This window comes from Tasmannia lanceolata, unplaced genomic scaffold (genome assembly GCF_043159265.1).
Source record: "Tasmannia lanceolata isolate RefF3 unplaced genomic scaffold, GAP_Taslan_0.1 ptg000013l, whole genome shotgun sequence".
Classification (NCBI taxonomy): Eukaryota; Viridiplantae; Streptophyta; class Magnoliopsida; order Canellales; family Winteraceae; genus Tasmannia; species Tasmannia lanceolata.
Window position 1 is genome coordinate 46,741,629 of NW_027518690.1, and position 22,906 is coordinate 46,764,534.

Below are 22,906 nucleotides of genomic sequence, written 5' to 3' on the forward strand. Positions count from 1 at the left end.
CAATCATAAAATGGTAAACAACATTAATTAGTCCAGACCAGCCGCTGGATAGCCTAATAAAGTAAAAGTAAACAATATCAAACACTTCTATTCCCAACCATAAGCACCACCCCAATATGGGGATGAAATCAGATGATGCTAAAGTAATCATCTGATATCATAATACACATGATAATATTTCCACATCCCGCCTTGAAATCAGACAGTACTCATGTCGATAACATCGAATAGAGTAGTCATCTGATTTCCTTCTTCCTATTTAACAATTTATTTAAATAAAAAGAATGAGTATAATAAGCTTCGAGATAAACTCACCTGAACAATCCATTTATTATTGAATTTTAAGGTGTCCAAGAAGATTGTATAGAATATTTTAAAATGATCAAATGAGATAATGATATAAAATAAAGACTGCAGGAAGATCTCGTTAATATAAAAATGAACTATCATAAACATTAAAAATAATAAGATATCAGCAGTCTATACTTTTCTTAAAGAAATGACATCATCTCAGCTTAAAATATTATCAATGACAAGTCTCTTTTAAAACATTTGAACAAGCATGAATTATTACCTAAGAATTTAACCACTTATAAAGGTGGCAGCTATGTGCAATAATGGGCATCAAACAATGAACCACAATGAACATCAACTATGTGCTAGTGAAAAGAACCAATAGACAGCTTGTTTATACAAAATAATGGGCAGCAAGCGGTGAATAAAAATGGACAACAGCTTTGTGCTTATGAACCAAATCTATGGGCAGCAGTTATACACAAAATGAACAGCAAGTAGTGAGCAAAAAATGGACAATATCTATGTGCTTGAGCTAAGGAATTATAACCAATCTCTATAAACATAAAAGAACAGCATATCTGCCCCCATCTCACTTGGGTTATTCGATGATAATACAAAAATGACAAAATGAGGCATTGACACATTAGAAATAGTTAGCACAATGAAAAATTAAGAGTGAATAAGTCCATTCTAATTCAAACAACTCTTAACCGGTTTCCACACTTTTCTATAAGAATTACAATCAACCGAATAGGGAAATAATATGAACCCTTCCATGTGGAAAGAGATGGCTGCCACTTACACCCAAACATCTTATCTTTTACTATTTAAAGGGCTGCCAATATCAGGGGTGTGGTTTCTTAAAATCAAAAGTATATGTTGGCTGCCAATACAAAGGAAGTGAGGGCTGTCAGTTATCAAATGTGATAGGGATTGTGTATATCAAATGGAGTAATGACTGTGCATTTACAAATAAGAGTGGGGTTGTGCATTTACAAATAAATATGGATTGTGCATTCATTAATGAACTATCAATAGGCTACAGCTATATATTTGAAAGAAACAATCAAAGGGGCAGCAGCTATATATTAAAAATAACAAGGGGCAGCAGCTATTATCATTGTGGAGAGATAGCTACTCAAAACCAAATCATAGAAGGGCTGCCATTATCAAGTGTATGGAGGCTGCTATGGTTTTGCATGTTTAGCCAACAAAGCGGGGCTGAATCAAGATTTAATACAAATTATCTATAAAATCTGAGAATTGGATTTCTTAACGATAAAAAAAAAAATATAAAGCTTAGTTCTATTCTAATTGGAAATACAGATCAAGTATAACCATGTAAACATTAAGCCAAACACATATCCACTATCTTTTAGCTCAATTTGTAGAAATCCAGAGTATTTTGATAGATTATGACAGAAATTATCAACAAACACCATGAGTCTATCAACATAGAAGAAAACAAATTGAACTATCCATACATGTTCAAACAATATTATCAAATATTATTTCAAATAGTCATAGATTTAAAATTTCTACTGTTGACATGCACAGAATTTAAGTTCAACAGATATGCTTTCAACCTGAACAGAAAATAGCACTTCTAATTCGATTAGAACAGAACTCCCAACTCAAACAAAAACCATTTCTTCACCTCCAGATCAAAGATTACAAGCGTTACAACCATTATTAATTTTAACATGATCCTTTCTTTATGGTAAGAACAAATCCATATAAAAAAATAAATAAATAAATGAGTCAACCTACTTGATTACAGCATTACAGCCTTTTCTACACACAAACATGTAATCTTCAGGAAATGAATGTAAACATGAGAGAAGCAAAGAAACTCAAAATTTTAACAAGCGCACAAGCACATTCACACTTCAAAAAAATAAAATACCTGATTTGCTAATAAAGCAAAGCTTGAAAGATCTTCCTTCCTTTTTTATAGATCAATTTCTGTTGAATTTCTCTAAGAATCTTCAAGCTTTTTCTTTCCTTCCTCAGACAAAACTTTCACTAGTGATGACCTCAAACCGAAAGGCTCAAATTCAAAGCTAAGAAGATGAATCCAAGCTTGAAACAAACAGACCTAAGTCTCTATAGCTTAGATCTAAAATGTCTAGTCCAGATTTGCAACTGAAGAGTTAGACTATTATTCCTAGAGTAAGAGCACCATAGAATCAGTAAATTCAAAGGAAAAAATAAGAAGAAATCTTTCAATCGAAACTTGGACGATGTTGCAGAAGAGGTGACCGGAGAAATTAAAGATTGCCGGAGAAAAAGAGATTTCAATAGCAGATCTAGGATTTCTAGGGTACGAATTTAGAGATCTAAGAGCAAATCGAATATTATTCTTAATCTTGACAAAAACAGATTTCAACTTACCGGGAAAAAGAAGATCTGCCGAAGAAGGTGATCTTGAATCTAGAGTTTCTGAGAGAGATCAACAGATCCAGCGAAAAAATGAGTAATAAAATGAACAAAATTTCTCGGCCAGAACTCCGATGATGCTGCCGGAGAAGATGATCTGAGCAGATCAGACTTATTTTTCCTCTCTAAAATCCTCTTTCTCTCTCTCTATCTCTCTCTCTCTCTCTCTGATCTGTGTTTGTTGGAGCTTAGATCTAAAGATTTGAGATTATTAGAAAAGAAATAGGAAGGGAAGGAGAAGCAAAATTAATAAAGGAAGAAGAAAGAGCTACGGTCTGAGATTTGCTAAGATCAAACCGGAGAGAAGATAGCCGGATTTTATGGAAATCAGCCGGATTCCGGTAGAATTCCAGCGGAGAAAAAGGAGGAGATGAAAATCGGTGGACTAACCGGAGAAGAGGAGATCGGAGAAGAAGAAGGGATTGGGTTTTGAAATTTGGGGGAAAACCTCTCTCTGCGAATTTTCTCTGAAACGAAAATTTTTTTTTTTTTTTATTTCTTCTCACGAATTTTTATATATATAGAAAAATAAATCTGTTGATAAAGGCACCCCATTTGATAAGCGCACAAATGCGCGAATTCACTTGGATAATACACCCCTCCTAATATTTGATAACTGTACCAACTTGGCTTGTCTTTTTCGAAAATCTTCATCGGATTTTTCTGAGATTTTGCAGGGGCTTTTCTGAAGTCTCGAGGCTTCTAAATATGTGTTCATGGGCATTTGAAGCATTAGGTTAACCTAGATTTTCATTAAAAAGCAAGGATTTTGGGATAAAAATCAAAACCTAGTGGGCCATCCCTTGATTGCACTACATATACTCTCTCAGCCCGTTTGCTGGGCAAACGCGCTCAGCTTTTTCTGAAATTTTGCAGGGGCTTAGCTGGGATCCTAAGCTAGCTTGGGATGAAATTTGGGGTTCTATCTCATTTATTTGATGAGGCTTTGCTCAAACATGAAGGGATTAGGGCACGGTCAAAATGGGGTGTCTACAGGCGTCTGCAAAATGATTCTTGTTTCTCGACAGATGGGTAAATGTGATACTCTTGAATTTCTTCGCCAGAGATTCGAGATAGAAATTATACGGGATCAATTTCGATTCTCTTGTCTTCCAATTACCATTGGTTTGACAAATTATCAGAATTGAATCTCCAAATACATCAATCTCTTGGACTTTCAAAATTAAAGCTGCCTCAAGTCCTGCGATACAAGCTTCGTACTCTGCCATGTTATTTGTACATTCGAATTGTAACTTGATGGATATTGGGATGTATTCTTTCTTGGGAGATACAAGCACTGCTCCTATTCCTTGTCCTCGATTGTTAACGGCTCCATCAAAGTACATTGTCCATCTAGTACTTGGAATTTCTTCTTCAAGTTCCATGATCTCTTCATCAGGAAATTCAGCCTTCAGAAAAGCATTCTCCTCAACAGGAGCATCAGCTAGCTGCTCAGCAATAACCCGTCCTTTGACGGATTTCTGAGTGACGTATGTGATGTCAAACTCAGATAACAATAGCAACCACCTTGCAGTTCTTCCTGTAAGGGCGGGCTTCTCGAATAAGTACTTCAACGGATCCATCCGTGAAAGCAGAAATACCTTATTCGATAATAGATAATGCCTAAGCCTTTGAGTCGCCCAGACTAATGCTAGACAAGTCTTTTCCAAGATAGTGTACTTTATCTCGTACTCTAGCATTTTCTTACTGATGTAGTAGATAGGCTTCTCCTTCTTAGATCCTACATCTTGCTGAGCAAGCATACAACCCATTGCTGTATCTGTGATGGACAAATACATCAACAATGGTTGACCCGGAATGACTGGGGATAAGACAGGAGGCAAAGACAAACACTGCTTGACCTTTTCAAATGCTTCCTGACATTCTTCATTCCATTTCTTGGAGGAATTCTTTTTCAATAATTTGAAGATGGGTTCACATGTCATAGTTAAATGAGATATGAATCTCCTCAAGTATTGCACTTTGCCAAGGAATCCACGAATTTGCTTTTCCGTCTTTGGTGGTTGCATTTCTTGGATAGCCTTGATTTTCTGAGGGTCCACTTCGATTCCTCTTTCACTGACCATGAATCCCAGCAACTTTCCTGACGTGACCCCAAATACACATTTATTTGGGTTCAAGCGAAGTTGAAACTTTCGGATTCGCTCAAAGAACTTCCTCAAAGCGACTGTATGCGCTGGCCGAGTCTTGCCTTTGACAATCATGTCATCGACATAGACCTCGACTTCCTTATGAATCATGTCATGAAGAAGAGTAGTCGCAGCCCTCTGATAGGTGGCACCAGCATTCTTGAGACCAAACGGCATCACTCTGTAGCAATATGTCCCCCACTGAGTAATAAATGCCGTCTTCATCATGTCCTCGGGCGCCATCTTGATCTGATTGTAGCCTGAAAACCCATCCATGAAGGATAACAGAGCATGTCCAGCAGTGTTGTCTACTAGGATATCAATGTTCGGAAGAGGAAAATCATCTTTCGGACTGGCCTTGTTCAGATCTCTGAAGTCAACGCACATCCTGACTTTTCCATCTTTCTTGGGCACAGGAACTATATTTGCAAGCCATTCGGGATATTCCACTACTTCAATGAATTTTACTTCAAGTAGCTTCTTCACCTCATCATGAACCTTTAACTCCCATTCTGTCTTGAGTTTTCGGAGTTTTTGCTTCTTCGGTTTGATGCCCGGAATTAGAGGTAATTTGTGTTGCACAATGTCCTCACTCAATCCCGGCATGTCATCGTAAGACCAAGCAAAAACCTCCTTAAACTCTTTTAGCAAAGTGATTAATTCTTCGCGTTCCTCAGGAGATAAAGTTTTGCCAATCCGAATCTCCCGAATTAAGGTTTCATCACCTATATTTACAGTCTCAATTTCTTCTTCGAGTGGTTTGGCTCGGCGAATCTCCTCTTGTTGAATCATGTATTTGATTTCAAGAGGAGTTTCGTCGGCTTCCTCGTTTGAGGGGGAGTCTTGATTATTATTATTATTAGTTATTTGATCAGGCTTTGAAGCAGAATCAGAAACAGAATTAGAAATAAAGACAGGATCGTACACAAATGAGTCTTTTATTTCTTTTGCAGAATTGATGATTACATCGAATGATTCACCCACATCGGGCGTTACAGACTCTGAATTCAAATGAAATGACATGTTGATATCAGTATCAACATAGACAGGACTATGTACAAATGAAGAATCAGCAAAAACATCCTCTGACTGAGACTCGACAGGGACCGACTCTTCACCACCTCCGAGAACTACTCCGACCTCTATGGTACCTGCATCAAAAGAAAAGTTAGAAATGACAGACTCTGGGTTGAACTCAGAAACTGACACATTTTTTGAAATGACTGACTCTTTTGAAAGGACTGGACTATACTGGAGGACTACTTGGGGTATAACCTGTGCGGTCCAATTGTCTAAAGGTCCAGTGGCTGGAGTAATGCAATCCCTTGGGCTCGTGAAGGGCACATCTCCTCCAATCATAGCGACGATTGGGGCCTCAACCTGATATAGGGAGTCTAGGAGATGCGGCTCAATATTTTCTGCCCAATCTGCAGCTGGTTTTTCTGCTATCGATGCCAAGGCAAACTGCTCACTATAGAAATCTTCTGACAACTCATCTGTGAAGAAGATCTCTAACCCTGGAAGCCTCTTCCCAGTCTTATCGCCCCAGGTCTCAGGAAAACCATAGAACGGACAGTCTGCCCCTTCTTTTCTGAATCGGCCGTTCATAATCATGCTGTACGGTCCTGTCGGAAATTCTGTACCCCGACGACGGCATTCAGCCCACTTCATCATATAACGCTTCATTTCTTGAACCTCTTTCGGAGTTGGCTCGTACCCTAACCCGAATAATCCGCCGACTGCTTTCAATTCCGGCCACTCAGTTGGGCCCTGCAGATTTCTTCCCAGACCAGTTCCCGGGACATAACCATACTTTCGCATTATCTTCACCACTTGAGTGTTCGTGCTTGATAAAAACATTATCTCTTCATTCATTGCTTCCCCAAAGGAAATAGTAGAGACTTCTAATGAAAAGCCAGTTAAACTAACATCTCTTGATTTTTCAGTGCTCAGTTCAGATGTTATTTGTCCAACTTCCGGCTCAGGGTCTCCTCGCACTGTGATCACCTTGTTATTCCTAACAAATTTCAACTTCTGATGCAAAGTTGAAGGAATAACTCCGACCTTGTGCAGCCAAGGTCGGCCCAGAAGAAGGAAGAAAGAAGTCTTTATATCGAGTACTTGGAATTCAACCTCAAAGGTTTCTCCCCCTATTTCGATATCGGTGGCCAGTATCCCGATCACGTCTCTTCTCGTACCATCATATGCTAATATGCCTTGCTCAGATGGTATGAAGTTGTTGGGCCCAAATCCCAAAGTAACAGCGGTGCTCAAGGGACATACGTTTAGAGCAGACCCGTTGTCTACTAGCACTTCAGGTACCCTTTTCTTGTTGCAGATTATGGTAATCCTGAGAGGTCGAGTGTGATCTCTACCCTCCGGAGGCAAATCCTCATCAGTGAAGGATAAAGTCTTTGAGGTCCTTGCCATGGCAACTAGACTTACTAGTTCGTCAGGAGTAATCTCGACTGACACTTGGGATGCGTTAAGCTCTCGAAGTACAACTTGTCGGTGCTTTGGGGATGCCATCAACAAACCCCAAATTGAAACATTAGCTTGTGTTTTCTTCAATTGTTTCAACAAGTTGTCTTCTTCTTCTTCTACAGTCTGTCTTTGCCTCTGATTTTCTGATGCTCGGGCTATTTCGGCAGGATTCTCAGCTCTGAGTTCAACTGGCTTAAAGACCCGACCACCACGTGTGACATGACGAAGCTCGTCACACTGATCCTCTAGAAGCAACAAGTCTTCTTCCTCTAGTCTCAAAACATAGGGGACTTTTTCTTTCATCTCTTCTTCCTCCTCACTCTTGAGGACATAAGAACAAGAACACTCAGAGGATCCTGTTAATCCTTCATCTGGAAGGGACAGTATGTAAGGTTTCTTGTTTTCAATCGCTTCGTCTTCATCATCCCATCTCAGAACATACGGTCTATCAGAAATAACCGCACAAATACGGGAGTGATCTAAGAGGATTTCTTCAGTGAAAATGGCATACACGTTCGGGGGAGGCATTGCATGTGTAGGCAATGGGTTTCGAGTGACATTCGGTACTTCAACGGCAAGATCCTTTGCTTCTATCATGTCTTGGATCTTGTGTCTTAAAGCCATGCATTTGTCAGTCAAATGCCCTGAATTCTGATGATAATCGCAGTATTGGTCCTTCCTCCAATACTTGGGCAAAGGGTTGGGAAGTTCTCTAGGTTCCAACAAAGTAATTTTTTTATCTCTCAGCAACTTCTTCAAAGCCACTGATAAGGAGTAAGGGAGGGGGTCAAACTGACGAAAAACCTTCTTTTCAATAGGCCTCCTGACTTCAGTCACCGTTCTGGATGGTGGTTGATCATAACCCGGCGGTCTGGCATAACTGGAAGGCCTGGTATAGTTAAGATTGTGCACCTCCTTCGGTGCCACAATAGGTCTTTTTCCCTCTCTCACATCAGACGAAGATCTTGATCTTAGTCCCTTGGACAAAGCATCTTCGATTTGAGTCCCTGTTTTTATCAGATGATTGAAGTCCAGAAAATATTGAATAGCCATGTGATGATAGTATTGCGGGGATAGGTTCTTGACAACAATCTTAATTTGATCGGCATCTGATAATCGATGTGTCATCTGCGCCGCTTTACGCCTCCATCGGCGAATGAAAGAAGTGAAGGTTTCATTGTGCCCTTGTTTCAGCGCCTTCAGATCTCTTTTTGTCACATCTATTCCCTCCTCCATGGAGAATTGCTCAACAAATCTATTGGCAATATCCTCCAGAGTTCTGATCTCTTCGGTTTTCAAGCTTAAAAACCATTTCTTTGCTGTTCCAGTAAGAGATCTAGGGAAAAGAAGAGCAATCTGCTCTGGAGTAAGCCCATGCTGCTGTAAGAGAGGAATAAGGGCTTTCAGATGACTCTTGGGACATCCTGTCCCATCATACTTATCATGATCCGGCATCTTGAAATTAGGAGGTAGCACAACTCCCGGTATTATCATATACTCGGCCATGTTTAATTTTTTCGGACCCTGCATTTTCATGCTCTCCATCTCCTGGGCCATCTTATCCAACCTATCGACTATCCCCTTGCCTTTATCCAGATGGGGGAGACAGTTCTCTTCTTCATACTGCTCGTCATCAGAATGGTCAAAGACTGGCAACACAGGAGGTTGAGCCATCATAGGAGGTGGGCGAGGCATGATTGGGGTTTGCTGAGGTGCAGGATTCTTGGTAGTAGATTCTCTGTCATTCTTTAATCGGGCTATTTCTTCATTAATGGTACTCAATTGTAACATTATAGCTTTCATCATCTCATTGGTGTCCATACTATTTTGCCCATTCTCTGCCATCATTTCAGGGGTTGGTTGGACTGGTGAAAGTATTTCTTGAAAATTCAAGGAAGGCGATAAAGGAGAAGTAAAAGAAAAAGGTGACAAGGATTGCCGGCTCAGCCTGGAATCAGATGTCTGACGGGACCAGGTTGGTTTTGAAACGAGGATTTTCTTAGGAGCAATGGCTGCTCAATCAAGAATCCTGAAATGGAAGTATAATCACTAGATTAAAATTTTGATAATCGAGATAAACTATCTTGATCAAACAATGACAAAAGAAACAAAAACACACTTTCATTAATAAAATCCAAATTGTGATTACAACGGATAAAAAAAATAATCTCTGATCACAGCTGGATAAACAGACTGACAAGAATGGAAAATGCAGAAATCGGAATAACAAAACATGATATGGATCTTCAAGGCTCCTCAATCCGAGCTCTCCGGCTTGCGGGCTCTTCCGATATTTCTCCACGTCGGAATTTGCGAGATAGACCTAACCTCCTTTCTATATTTTTGTTTCCCCAAGCAGCCACAATGGATCGGACGAGATCAGGAGTAAGATCTTCACAAAGAGGAGGGACTATGATTCCGGGAGGACATGGAATTCCCGTAATCTGATGGAGAATTCGAATGGGTGCATAAAAGGAAGACTTCTCGGTACCCATGAGGTAAACAAATGAATGTGGGTAAGTGCTAGTAAAAACATGAAAACATGAATGACTCACCCAGCGAAATTGGCTCTCCTCTACATGTTGTAACCAATTGTGCCATTCATCAACGGACTGAGGTTGGTTGGCTATTGGTTTCCATGTATGGAAATTCTTCAGGGTATACGGATTTTGTTTTTGTCGCTGAAGAATTTGAAATTTTTCACCAAGCCAGACATACAACAACTTCACACACCCACAGAAATTGTCTTTGACATTTTGGGAAGCAATAAGATCTAGTCCCAAAAAGGTCTCTGCTAACATGGTAGGAATGGGATTCCTCCCTTTGTTAATTTGGTCTACCACAGTTAACAAGGTTAACGGAGCAACACGAGGGTTTTTCCGAATGACATATCGCGCAAAGACACTAAAAATCAAAGCATTGCGTCGACAACTCTGAAAACGAGAGCTAGTAGGATCGACGTTTTCAGAAAAAAGGGTGATGAGTTTTTGAACTTGCACACACGTATCCGTTAAGCATGAAAGTGCATCAACGGTTTGATTTTTGAATAGCTTGCAAAAAATGGAATGAGAGGAATCTATGTTCGAAGATTGTATCCAAAGTCCATCTGTTGGGAGCTCTAATAAAGCACACCAATCCTCGAATATAGGACAAAGCTCGAATGATCCAAATCGAAAAACATGAAGATTAGGATCCCAGAATCTAGCGGCTGCTTGGAGAAACTTCCAATTTATATCGGAAACACTTAAATGACTGAAGGCACAGATGAACCGATCAGCCATACTCCTATCCGAGGATTCTAGCGGAAGAGCCCCAATAGTCTCGCTTATCCAGCCTTTCAACAAATTATTCGCCATGATTTAACCTAAACACAAAGAATAGGATGGGATAATTAGGGAATGGAGAATAACTTGGAATAAACAAAGAATAAAGATGGACTTAACCAATAATCACAAGAAGGATATAATTGGCGACATCAAATGTTCCATTGATGATCAAAGATGATCAGAAACTCAGGGAAGAGACCACGGTCATAAAATGACAAAAGTAGATCATAGACCGGATCTAAATCTGAAAGGTGGACGGCAAAAATGTACGATCAAGAAGATCAATAATGATAGACTATGGTCATAGGGACAGCAGACAAGCTATCAACCATATCTAAGACAGGACGAACAATAATCTGAGTAATACAACAAAAGAATGGATAAATGAGGCTTGCATTTGAAGGATGAAAACAGGTAATATTTATCATCACTGGGTCAAGGAATAAACCATAGCTATGAGTGTGACAGGTAGAAGCCACTAGCTAGGTTTAGATCTGAAAAATGAATATACACGATTGATTGATTCAAGCCCAGGAATCTCTACTAGAAAGTAGGTCCTAAACTTATAATCAAAAGATATATGGACAAAATCTCCATGACTAGAGCAAAAGATAGGCCACGACCATGAGAGGGCAAGTAAAAGCCACTGGTCGGGTCTAGATCCGAAGAACGGACTGATATGACTAATTTGATTAGATAAGGAAGCCTCACTAATGAGTAGGCTCTAATCTGATAATCAAAATATAGATATATACATATATATCCTAACCAGGGGCACCAGCCCTAAATATGATTCCATAGAGTCAAGAAGCTTGACTCAAGACAGACATGTGAGTGTATTAGGACTGCGATGTAGTCACATAAGGTGAGCTACAATAATCTAAGAAATAGGACATGGCTCCTAAATCTAAGCTCCAACATGTGTGAGCAACACATGTTCGTCCTTATATGAATGCAATATATATATAAGCACATGCAGATCCTAATTGGGTTTTACTAAATCAACATATATATCCATGTACATAATATATGTAAAATGAAAGTAGAGCTCCGGACTCAATATCAGGTACTATGCATATGATCCATACTTTAAGTATATAACACAAGTACACCGAGTGTTATATACAGTATGCTTCATTGCTCACCGGCTGCTGTAAACACAAGTACACCGAGTGTTTACGACTGCAGCACTGGCGCATAGCTTGGTAATAGATACAACAGCACCATCTGGATAGTGATATCCCATGAGGCACGCATTATATCTATCCCGTGGAGCCAATAAATAAGAAAATCAATAAAAGAAAATAAAGAACAAAATGATGTATGCTGTGCAATGTGTGAATCCCTTGTTTTAAACACCTATTTGGTGCCCCTGGATTCTAAGCGATCACATTCCCATTTATAATGATTTCAGCTCAAAATTCTTCAAAATTAATAACAAATGGCATTTTAACAGAGTTAGGCAATGTTCCAAGAACTCCCCAGCAGAGTCGCCAGCCTGTGGACCCCGATCCGAGAGAGAGGCGGTGGAGGACGAATTCCACACGCTAACTGTCTCTATGGATCATCCACGTGAATGGAGAGCTCTACCAAGGAACTCTCGAAAGAATGTGCCTCTCACAGCATGAGTGGCGATAAAAAGGGAGATACCTCTCGATTCGGGGACTAGCCCAGATTCGAGGCGTACCTTAAACAAAGAAGAGTCGCCATCCAAGGAAAAGGGTCCAAGGATCCCATACTATGCTCTGTCGCAACGGATAACCAGAGATATAAAAGAGGGTTCGTGCCTGGTTACGAATTCGGAAGGTCTAAAGAGCACCTCATCCGCCCAAGTGCAAACACCTGGTCTCTTATGCCATTTACTTAATAATTTTGAAGAGTTTTGGACGAGAATCATATGAAATGGGAACACAAATCTCCGAGAAGACGTCTATCTAATCATGCATGTCTCGGAGGAATAATAAACACACATAAAAGAAATAAAAGTGTCACCTGAGAAAAACTAGGTTATAAGTGACATGCCTAATGGGTGTCTAAGTTCTGATGAACAAACACATGCACGACACACCAAAAAAAGTATAAGGTCTGCGCAATAAAGTAAGAAAACACTGCAAAACATAGAAAAATGACTCGATACCATACAACCCTAAGACTCTAATCTATACCTAGGCCCGAGTCTTTAGATGATCTGATGTTCATCCAAAGAAGCCTACGTATCCCCGCCTCCACGAGAATCAAGGCAACGTAGTTCTTCGCACCTATTCTAAGCTATGATGCCTAAGACATCTAGACCTCTATCCTAGACTCGATCTAAAAGATCGGACTAGTTCTTAAAGCTTCTTGTGTGATTATTTAAATTCCAATGGATTGTAGATTTTAGGACACCCTATATGCCTTAACTAAATGCAGGTTAGCCCTGAACTAATGCAGGTGGTTCCTGTAATCTATGTGTAGCTAGGCTGTACGCCCTAAGGGAAACAATGGGATCACTAGCGTATCCAAGACTTAATCATCAGTCGGCGATATGAATCGCCAACTGACTGGACGGAGGTGCTCCTATAACTCTAGGACAAACTCCTAACTCTAACACAAACACAAACAAACCACACAACACATCAAAGACAAACTCAAAACTCTAAAATTCTCCATCTAGGGCAAACTCCTAACTCTAGAGGAAGATCTTGTTAAAACAAAGTTTTGAAGATTTTTGGTATTTCTTCTTAAAATGGGTAAATGATTTATTTACAAAGGTTTGGCTGGACCTGAGATAAGAATCTCAAGCTGCACTACGTACCTCGTGGAAGAGGATCAAGCCAACGTAGTTCGAAACAGATTTCCTAACTACTCCTAATGACTCAAGATTTTTGAGATTTTTGGTTTTTTAGATGTTTTTAAGTATTTTTGACTCAAGAGGGACAAATCCTATCATCATAAGGGGAGGACAGACTCCTGATATCCCGCAAAGGTTGGACAGCATCCTATACTTTGCGGGAAAAAAGAACAGAAACACAGCTCTGCAAGGGTTGAACAGCATCCTATACCTTGCAAGAGTGGATAAAAATCGCATGATTTGATGAGAGGTTGGAAAGAAACCTAACCCCTATGATGATAGGACTGACTCCTGAAAGAAAAACAGACTCTCTAGCTAAGGACAGATTCCTAGGCTAAGGACTGACTCTGAAAATAGGATTCTAAGAAGGAGGTGCTAATGAGACAAAGCTTGTCTCCTAAAAGAAAAAGAGATAAAGAAGGGTGCTAGTGAGACTATCAAGCTGAGATAAAACTCACAAGTAATAAGGGAAGACCTTGTGCATATTTAGCAAAGGTAAAACATCCAGCCGGGCCGGACAGCTACCTAGCCCTAGGGTGCAACAAATGTGCAACCAGATACCCATATAGGATAGGGGTATGAAGCCAAGCCGAGTAGGGTGTTCTCCCAAAACCAAATGATACACAAAGAGAAGGTTTAGCAAGAAAATGAGACTAGGTAAGTCTCTTAGACACAGAGGTAGGATAGAGAAAATACTAACAAGGAAAAAGAGACCTTGTGCATATTTGGTAAAGGTAAAACACCCAGCCGGGCCGGACAGCTACCTAGCCCTAGGGTGCAACAAATGTGCAACCAGATACCCATATAGGATAGGGGTATGAAGCCAAGCCGAGTAGGGTGTTCTCCCAAAACCAAACGACGCACAAAGAGGAGGGTTAGTAAGAGAATGAGACTAGGCAAGTCTCCTATATACAAAGGAGAGGTATGCAACTTGGACTGAGCAAGTCCCCTAAGGATGGACTCACTAATGAGACAAAGCTTGTCTCTAAAGGATACAACTTTCTCTGTCTGAGACATAACCTGTCTCCCTAAATTGAGGCTTTAAATGACAAAATTTAAGGGTATCTCAAAAGACTGGGCATGTCTTAAAAACAAACGAGGGAAGGGCTACTCGGACTAAGAGAGTCCCCTAAGGATGGGCTTAGGCTAGCGCCTTCATCGCCCTACAAGAAAAGGGGATTCTAATATCTAAAGAAAATTAACAGCAATCTATAAGACTGTGTTAGTCTATCAAAGAGAGAAGAAAAAGCTATCAGATAATTGCAAATTTCACTCTATTTTTATAAAAATAAATCAAGTGCTAAGCAAAGAAGAATTTTCAATAAAAAAACAATACACAATCTAAAGCAATCATAAAATGATAAACATCATTAATTAGTCCAGACCAGCCGCTGGATAGCCTAATAAAGTAAAAACAAACAATATCAAACACTTCTAAACCAACCACAAACCCCAATACGGGGACCCCAATGAAATCAGATGATGCCAAAGTAATCATCTGATATCATATACACATGATAATATTTCTAATCCCGCCTTGAGATCAGACAGTACTCATGTCGATGATATCGAATAGAGTAGTCATCTGATCTCCTTCTTTCCTAAAACAGTTTATTTAAATAAATAAACAAGTATTATAAGCCTCAAGATATTCTCACCTGAGCATTCTATTTATCACCGTCTTCAAAATCTAACTTAAAGATTAGTATAAAAGACAAGTATTAAATATGCCGCAGGTTAAATATATTAAATGATACTTTCAATTTGTACAAATTTTAATATCTAATAGGGCATCAACTTAGGCAGAAAATGTAAAAAATGTGGGAGTGAAATATAATCAGATTTGTGCCAACAGTGGGGCCAAAATGTGGATAGATTTTGTATTAAAACTGGACTAAGACGGATTAAACTATATATAAAAAAAATGGGGCTGAAACGAACTGAACTATGCTCAAAACAGGGCTGATTTGGTGAACAAACAAGGGCTGATTGCTGGGTTGATCTTGCACACAAACAAAGGTAAGTTCATGGGTTGATCTTATACATAAACAAGGGCTGTATTACGGTGTAATAACAAGGCTGAAACAATAGAAAAAATTGTTACACAGTGGGGATTGAAGCAGGAAAACCATCATTGAATTAAGAGGAGATAATGAAAATACTATTATGTTCCCAATCTTGCACCATTCAAAGATACAAATTCAAGTAAAAATCTGTGTACTTAGATCAAAAACCAAGTCCTTATGACTTGATAAGCATATCAAGACAAGCATTTTTTTTTTTTACTTTAACAACTCAGACAATATCATAATTTAGCTATCATGTCATATAATATCATTAGAACTCATTTTTCTAAATAAAGAAAATAAGCTAAACATGTGACCATTAAATCAATAGAACTGACTTACATAACATATATATAAGACATGACTGCTGTTTTTTTAGATCACAGGAACTTAAAAGATCAAGCATGCAATAGATTTTAAGTGCAAATGATAACCCAGGCTTATAGCAGATATCCTAACTTTCAAATAAACCCATCCACTGATTTAACTGAAGCAGAGAAGACCATTGTACTAACACAAAGAACTTCAAATGCAGAAACAGATCAAGTTTTCAATTCAGAGACAATAAAAGCTAAATTTGAATCTTCTTTCAAGACTTTTTAAAGGAAAGGAGATAATAGAAGCATGCATGTATAGAAATTCCAACAATAAATTGAAATAACCAGTAATCCATTAGGTTTTAATGAAAATTAAGGATGATAAGCATTAAAGACAAACCTGCTGAAGGTATTGATGACTATGAGAGGTAGATCTATTGAATATCCGACAAATCAACTGGAGAGGAAAGCTTTTCCTCTCTAGTTTCTCTAATCACTGCAATTCCCCTTCTCTTTTCCCTCGTTAATTCTCTTCAATTTGATTATTACAGAATAATAATCCACCACAAAAATCGTGTAATCCTCCGAGTAAAAATGAAGAAATAGGGTTTAGAAGCTAAGGAAAAGGTTAGGGTTGCTAATGGAGATGAAATAGCGATGGATCTAAGATTCAAAAGCTTAGCTAAAGTTTCATTCAAGAGGACAAGAGAAACAGTGAGAATAAGAAAGAAAAATCAGAAAAGTCTACCTACCGGAGAATGATCGAAAGAAAAAAAAAATGAATGGCCGAAATTACAGTTTGAGGTGAGAAGAAAAAAAAAATTTGGGGGATATCTCTCTTTCTTTTGGTTTGAACTAGTAAACAAAATGAAAAGCTTATTGAAAACTTGCAGAAGGTAAGAGATGATCTGATTCCGGCCAGAATCTCCTCGGATCGACAATCTTGTCGGAGTTTGGATGAGATCCGATGGAAAAAAAACAAAAATAGAGAGAGAAACTGAAGGAAATGCGTCTGACGATGACCGGCCGGAGCTAGGGTGTTGCCGGAGAAGATGAAGAGAGGGTTAATCGAAAAAAAAATGAACAAGAACTCACAAGATCTTGCCCGAGTTCCTGTAGATCTGGCTGACCGAAGCTTGGAGAGATTGAGAGAGATAGTCAGCCGAAACATGGAGATCTACCGGATTTCATAAGGATCGGCCGGATTTTACGCTCGCCGGAGGAGGTGGATTGGCAGGAGAAAAGGAGATCGGAGAAGGAGAAGGGAGTTGGGTTTGGACGAGATTCGTCTTCTCTCTCCTCAGAGCTTATCTCTTAAAAAAAAAATTAAGAAAAGTTAAGATCCTTTTAAAAATGAGCTTAAGTGAGTATTTATAGGAAAAAAAATGAAGTTGATATTGGCACCAACATTGATGGGCGCACAAATGCGCGACTCCTCTGGGATAATGCACCCCCTATACTTGATAACTGCACTAACTTGCTTTGTCCTTTGCAAATTTTCTCGGCGGAATTTTTTGAAATTTTACAGGGGTATTTCTGGGATCATAAGGTTCTCAAAAATATGGTCATGGGTGCTTAGGGTCTTTGGATGACTGGAATTTTCCTTCAAATACACGGATTTTGGGGTAAAATGAAAAACCTAGTGGGCCACCCCCTCATTTGCATTACATACACTATTTCGGTCCATTTACCGGGCAAACGAGCTCCAATCTCGATGAAAATTTGCAGGGGGTTAGAAAAGACCCTCATCCAGCCTAGGGTGAAGTTTGGGTCCCTAATGCTGAGATTCTGATGGATTTGGCACGAGCCGGGAAGGTTTAGGGCTTAGTCAAAATGGGGTGTCTACATTAGGCCTTGGGCTTGGAAGGAGGATAGAAGACAGGATAACATTTCCATTACAAAACTGAAGAGCAGGGGGGATAAGGGATCACCCTGCCTGAGGCCATTTGAAGACCGAAAGAATCCCCGAGGAGACCCATTGACTAGGACAGAAAAGGAGGGAGTAGATATGCATTCATGCACCCACCGACACCATATTTCTGGGAAGCCCATTTTTCGCATGAAGGAAATCAGGGTGGATCTGTTGACACTATCAAAAGCTTTTTTGAGGTCTAATTTAAGACACATTGCTTTTTTCGGGTTTTTTCTGTGGAAATTATGACATAAATCATGAGCTAGGAGAATGTTATCATGGATACTCCTACCTTTAATTAATGCTGACTGGAAAGGGCTAATGAGGCTATCCATAATGGGTTTAAGTCTATTTGCCAGGAGTTTAGTGATGACTTTGTACAAGAAATTGCAGAGAGATATGGGCCTGTATTTCTCTGGGGAGCTCGCATCAGGGGTTTTGGGCAAGAGAGCTAGAAAGGTGGCATTTAGTTGAGGTAAGATTTTACCTTTTTGGAAGAAGAATTGGATTGCTTTAACAATGTCAGGCCCAATTAAGTACCAGAAAGCTTGGAAGAAGCACCCATTGAATCCATCAGGGCCAGGAGACTTGTTCCCATCGGAGCTTTGGATGACATCCCAGATTTCGTCAGCAGAAAATTTCCTGGTTAGCCACTGAGAGTCAGCTTCCGAAAGAAATCTGGTCGGTTCGGGGATGCTGCTTGGATGGACTGGCTGGGATGATTCCTCCTTGTTGAGAAGAGAAGAGAAGAACTCAACCATAGTTGCTGCTATCTTCTCGGGATTAGTTGAAATGGACCCGTCAGAAGTAACAGTGCCTTGTATGCAGTTTTGGTTTTTTCGGGCTTTCAAGGCCGCATGGAAGAAAGCAGTGTTCGAGTCCCCAAGGCTCAGCCACTGGGATCGAGATTTCTGCCTGTAGAAAGCCTCCTCCTTTCGAGCAGTCCTAATGTATTCATCTTTGATCCGGACTTCTTCATCTCTCAACGTCGGATCTGAAAGGGAAGATGCAATCTTTTCTTGAATGGATTCAAGGAGCAGTCTCAACCGAGGAGCTTCAATGTCTATTCTGCCAAAATTTTCACGATTCCAGATTTTTAGACTTTCTTTCACTTCTTTGAGCTTTTTGACTACAATGAATAGAGGCGATCCATCGATCTCTATGTTCCATGCTCTCTCCACGACTTCAAACACAGAGAGGTCTTCAAGCCACATGGAGAAGAATTTGAAAGGAGGTTTAGGGATTTGAGGGGATTGGTTTAACTGGATAGTAATAGGGGTGTGATCAGATAGCCCAGGGTGAAGGTAAGATGCGAAGGAGGAGGGGTATTGGTAAAGCCATTCTTCGTTAACAAGGACTCTATCTAGCCTTCTAAACTTCCAATTATTCTCATTCGATTTGTTATTCCAAGAAAGAGTTTGCCCAAAGGATCGAAGATCAGAGACGGAGCATTCATCAATCCAGGAGTTGAAGTCGTCCATATCACGAGCCGAGGGACCAGTTCCCCCCAAGAATTCAGAGGCGAATCTTATGATATTGAAGTCTCCCATAATGATCCATGGGAGGGAGACACTTCTAGCAATGAGAGATAGATGATTCCACAGAACTCTCCTTTCGGTTCCTCTGTTTAGAGCATAGACAGAGGTAACAAGGAGGGTGATATTGGTTTGAAGAAATCTAACCTCACAGTGCATAAACTGATTTGCTTCCTGGATGATTCTTACCTGCACCAAATTTGGGTTCCAAATGATCCAAATTCTGCCTCTATCAGAGCTGTTATAATTAGTTGAAATATTCCAACCACTGCACATTTCTGACATGTATTCATGGATTTTGTGGATAGGAGCATGAGTTTCAAGGATGCTGAGAAATGGGAGCTTTTCTTTACGGATAATATCTCTTATGTCCTTTCTCTTATTTTTGGTACCAAGCCCTCTTATGTTCCAGGTCCCAAGCTTAATCATGAGAATTTTGCAGGGGGGAGTTTTGGGCTGATCTTGTGTGATCAACATGGGGGGAGGAAGGGAGATCAGAGGATTCGGGGTGGGTGTCCTTCAGCTCAGAGTCAGAAGGAGGGAGGGTATTTTCGATTGGATCAGTTAAGGGGCCTGGGAAAGAAAGAGGGTCAGAGGAGCTGGGACCATCAAGACCCAAGGACCTGGGGTTTAGGGGAAGAGGCGGGGGTAGAAGTATCCTGGTTAAGATCAGGGTCAGAGGAAGGGGCAGAGGGAGCTTTAGGGGGTTCTTTTCGAGAAATGGGTCTCCATTCCTGGGCAGGTTTGGGATTGGTCTTTGCTGAAACAGGGCATTTTTTAGTTGAGTGGTTGAAAATCTTGCAGAGATTGCAAGACTGGGGTTTCCATTCGTATTCAAATGACTGGGTTGAGACTCCAAAGGGAGAATGTATTTCTATAGAATCTGGGAGAGGGTCCCCAGCTTCGATTTCTACGCAAATCCTTGCAAAATTTAACCTGGTTTCATCCACTGTTTTGGAATCCATGTAGAGGGGATTTCCAATCACGCTGCCAATTTTACTAATACCTTCATTGTTCCAGTACTGTAAGGGGAGGCCAGGCATTTTTACCCAAATAGGAACAGTAGATAGTTCAGGTTGTTCGAGAGGTAGCCCTGGAGACCATCGACGGAGGATGAGGGGTCTACTGGCATAAGTGTGTCCTCCTATTTCGAAAATTTGATCGCAATCTTCCCCGCAGCTAAACCGGAAGAGAAAGAAGCCATTTCTTAGGGTGGAGATCTGTATGTTACCCTTAAGGTTCCATTTCCTTTGCAGGTTTTCTTGAAGATGCTGTACAAATGGCCTTCTTCCCAGGAAGAATCCGACGAGGCAGTGGTTCCATTTGTTACTGCCAATGCTGACTTCTTCCATGGAGAAATCGAAGGAGGACTTGGTGAGTCCAGGCTCTTTTGGAAAGGCTCTTCTCAGATTGGTTGATGCTGAAGGCTTTGCTTTGATGAAAAGATTTTTCCAGGGGTTTCCATTAGGTTCAGAGGGCGGGGTGGGGAGGAGTGGCGGGGCGGGGATGTTAATGGCAGACTGAGGTGGGGAATTAGAAATTTGGATTCCAGTGACAAGGGGTGGGAAATTTTCTAGCTGGATTGAGGGGGTGGGGATGATTTGGGGTGAGTTTTTAGGCAAAGGATCTGACCCAGGAGTTGAAAGAGGAAAAAAATGGTTAACAAGGGGAGCTGGAGGGGGGGAAAATTCCTCCGTGGTGAGAGAATCATTCTGAGCATAGGTTTTGCTCCTGATGGGAGAGGGTTTCTTGGCTGGTGAAACGGCACTAGCGGGTTTGGCAGGTTTTGAAAAGATTTTGTGATTTCGAGTTCCTTTTTGAACATGGGATTCAGACATAGGTTCCAAGAGACTGATTTCGAGATTAAGGCTATGGAGAAGGGGGGATCCATCGGATATTGCGGAAAAGGGCGTCGAGGAGTGCCAAGGGAACCTATGCGATGAAGGAATCTTTTGGGGAGAATCTGATTTTTCAGAAAATCTGGGAGCAGGGGAAGAGAGGATCCTGTCTTCCTTGCAGATTTTAGGGGTTGGAGAACCATCCTTCTGAAGGGCTTTTGTCTTCAGAAAGGTTTCGTGAAGATCGCCCACGAAGTTATGAAAGTTTTCAGTTGGGGTATTTTGAATCGGCCTTGCTTCGCCTTCAAATCCCTTGGGGGAGGGGGTTTTGCCTGGATCAGGAGGCTCCATTCTGAAGCCGAGTTTTGTTCGTGCTTTCCACCCACCTATTCAGTATTCACCATAATGTTGGCTGATCTTTTAATGTTGGGATTTTTGCTGATTAGTGGGGGAAATAATTGCTTATTAGTCCCTAGAAAAGCATATTATCCGAGCAGTAATACTTTTAGAAAATATTTGCTAGGTCCCTAAAACTCACCTACTCAATATTCTCCGTTAAAAATTATAAAATGGCAAATTTACCCCCAACCCCTTTAATCTGGTTTAGCGTATTTTGATTTCTCTTCCAATATTTTCGGGGAAAAATAGGAAATAAGAAAAAATAGTATCTCTTCCAATATTCTAGTAAAAAATCTTGTAAAATCCTTAGAAAAACATCCAAATTGATCTGTCATATTTTTTTTTGAAATGGAACCAAAATAAAAATAAAAATGCATCTTACAAAATTCTTTCCACTTAGGCCCCATTGGATTGTAGGAATTTATTGGAAAAGTCCGGAAAGGAAAATAAAATCTAAAATTTCTTATTTCTTACACGTAAAAAAAAGCTAAGGTAAACCTACCCTATTCAAATTTTTTGGTTAAGGACTTTCGGTTTATGACGTTATCCCTCTAAATTAATTAGACATAATTCCCCTCTTCGTTGAATGAAAAAAATTGGGAGATGACATTTTCACTCCCCCTATATTACATGCACGCTCCCCATTTTGCTTGATTTAACGTGAAAAGTGGGCAACTTTATGTCAAATCACGTTATAAGGAGTGCGTGCAAGTAATGCAACGGGGTGAAAATATCATCACCCAAAAAACTTGGGCAATCAATGAGATGGAGATTAGTTGCTTGGATCGGATGGAAGGAATCGCCTCGTGGGGTCAGATTTCCTTAGAAGTAAATTTTCCATCAAAGATATTTTCATGCAATCCAACCAAGGTAGGAATTTCTTGGAAAAGTTTGAAACTAAAAATATTCCTAAAATTTCTTGCTTTATTTATCCATGAAGAAAAGATAACTCAAACCTCCCATATTTAATTTTTTAGGGGGATTTTCAATTTATTTAATTCCTAAATGTTTTTTTTTTGTTGAAGGAATTTTTTTTGGAAGTGATATTTACGCCCCTTTTGATCACCAGGGACACCCAACGTCAGTGTATCAATGGCAAAAAGGGAGATGAAGTACTTTATGTCAAAAAAATCCAGTGGCTTTGATTGCAAAGTACACTGGCAAATGGTTGTCCCTGGTGATGAAAGGGGCGTAAATATCATTTCCCCTTTTTTTTACCACAATATTGAAAGGGATAATATTTTTCCTTATTTCCTAGTTTCTTTCCAAAAATATTGGAAGGGAAATCAAAATATGCTAAAACGAATTAAAAG